The sequence below is a fragment of the Vespa mandarinia genome, chromosome 1 (assembly GCF_050613455.1).
Source record: "Vespa mandarinia isolate Hongniang chromosome 1, ASM5061345v1, whole genome shotgun sequence".
In the NCBI taxonomy this organism is placed as follows: Eukaryota; Metazoa; Arthropoda; class Insecta; order Hymenoptera; family Vespidae; genus Vespa; species Vespa mandarinia.
The window spans coordinates 18,415,001-18,417,500 of NC_140810.1; the positions used below are offsets into that span (position 1 = coordinate 18,415,001).

The 2,500-nt window shown below is 26.3% G+C and overlaps 1 protein-coding gene across 1 annotated transcript in view; it reads left to right on the top strand.

Annotated features, from left to right (window-relative positions):
• Window positions 1-2,500, top strand: part of LOC118443727 (uncharacterized) — a 38,717-nt gene that overhangs the window by 28,035 nt on the left and 8,182 nt on the right. The window lies entirely within an intron of this gene.

Genomic DNA, 2,500 nt, shown 5'->3' on the forward strand with positions numbered 1-2,500 from the left:
AAGAACGCATATACATACATGATAGTTCAATTCTTTGTAAATAATTGTTTAACTTCTTAATTTCTTCTTTTGCGAATATGAGTGATAACAAAGACGAGGGTGTAAATAAAATTACGGGGTATCTTCGTTATAAAATTATACATTATTATTATTATTATTATTATTATTATTATTATTATTATTATTAATCGAATTTCGATTGGAATAATTCTATTTATATCTACTTTCCTTTTTTATATTCATTATCAACGAACATACACCAACGTTATAACGTCGTCTTTGGTACGCTCGTCGAACGAAACAAAAAAAAAAAAAGAAAAAGAAAAAAAAAACGAAAGAAAAGAAGAGAAAAGAAAAAGAAAATAATAATAATAATAAGTAGATAAATAAATTAATAAAATAAATAAATTATCTCGTATATTATTAATTCTTTAACAAAGAGTTTCTTTCGAGAATCGCGCGCAACAGAGGGCTAGGGGTGGGGGAGGATCTTAGCGTTCTCTCGACATGTATATATATATTACTTTCTTATTCTTATCGTCTTAAACTCCGTTCCGTCATCCACATGTTATCGTGGAACTTGAAAGTAAAACAAAACAAAATAAAACAAAACAAAACAAAAAGAGAAAGAAAGAAAGAAAGAAAGAAAAGAAACACAGAAAAAAGAAGAAGAGAGTCAAAAACGAGAAGGAGATTACAAAAAAAAAAAAAAAAAGAAGAAGAGAGTCAAAAACGAGAAGGAGATTACAAAAAAAAAAAAAAAAAAGGAAAATAAGTTGAAAGAAGGTGAAATAAAAAATAAATAAAAAGAAAAGAATAAAATGAACAAAAAAGAAAAAAAAAGAAAAGGAAGAAAAAACAGAATACGAAAAGCTAGAGCGAGTATATAATTACTTTTTATATACGTTGAACCCACGCTCCTATCACGAATGAACGTTGTATCCTCGGACGAAGGAAGATCTTTTCTCGTCTCGCGTCGTTAAAAAAAAAAAAAAAGACAAAAAAAAAAGAAAAACTAGAAGAAGAAAAGAAAAGAAAGAAGATAAAGAAAAAACTATATAAAAAAAAATATATATATATATATATCGAATGAAACAGGCAGATATTAAAAAAGAAAAAGAAAAAAAATGATAGAAAGGTAAAAGAAAATAATTCACAAATTTCAAAAAAAGAAAAAGAAAGTATTCACAAATTAATACGTAAAATCGTATGCAGAAAAAAAGCTGCGGAATAGTCAGAAAATGTGTCTTCCAAAAGATTAACAAAAAAAAAAAACAAAAAAAAAAGAAAGAAAGAAAGAAAGAAAGAAAGAAAGAAAACAAAAACAAATAAACAACAAAAAAAAACCAATAATAACAATATTAAAAAAATAAATAAATAAATAAATAAAAGAGAACGTAAAATATAAACTCAAAAAAAAAGGAAAAAAACGAACGGAATTTCTCTCTAATATATACATATACTCAATGTATACACGTATATATACATATATATATATATATATATATACACATTTATATATGTAGATATATATATATATATATACATATATATATATATATATATATATATATATATATATATACAATACGTTTTATCCCGGCGATCGATAGGGACGGCAAACAATATTCTACTGTACTTTGCTTGTAAATATCTCTTCTAGAACCACACTGTAGTTTCTATCGGTAATCACGAGCCATCACCACCCGTTTTAGCGCCACTAACCGCCGTAAACATATATACCGCTGCACCCGTGTAGTGCGCCCAAAAACGCCCCTCTACTCCCGGCTGGGCTTGTGAATTGTCCTGGACGTCATTAAAGGGGCGAAAACGAATCCCATCGGCGTTTTCGAGCTGTCGAGAATATAAAGAGAACGATTTAAGATATTAAAGTCACGGTCTTTTTTTTTTTTTTTTCTCTCTCTCGTATTGTTAGCGAAATAATCGATTAATCATTATTGATATTTTAACATCTTTCGGGTTCGAGATTGTAATAGAGTTTTCTTCGAGATAAAAAATAAAAAACAAAAAAAAAAAACAAAAAAAGAAATAAAATAAAAGAAAAATATATATATATATATGAAATAAAATAGAAAAACAAACGTAAAGAAAGAAGAATATATTTTTCTACGTATACACGTGAAGGAAGAAAAGATAAGACAAAATAAAAAAAAAGAAAATATAAGAAACGCATAAAGATCTTATTTAGTGGCAGCTCTGAAAATAATAATAATATATGGGAATCGCGTTAACGACGGGCACATTTGGGAGACATATTTTCTGATTAGTACGAACGAGGATAAAAATAAAAACAAGCAATCAATAATCAGTCAATCAATCAATCAAAGAATCAATCAATCAATCAATCAGTCATTCAATCGCGTTCATCGTCGGTAAATAAAAAATACATTATTATTACCACACACACATTATTATTATTATTATTATTATTATTATTATTATTATTATTATTATTATCATAATTATTTTTATTATTATT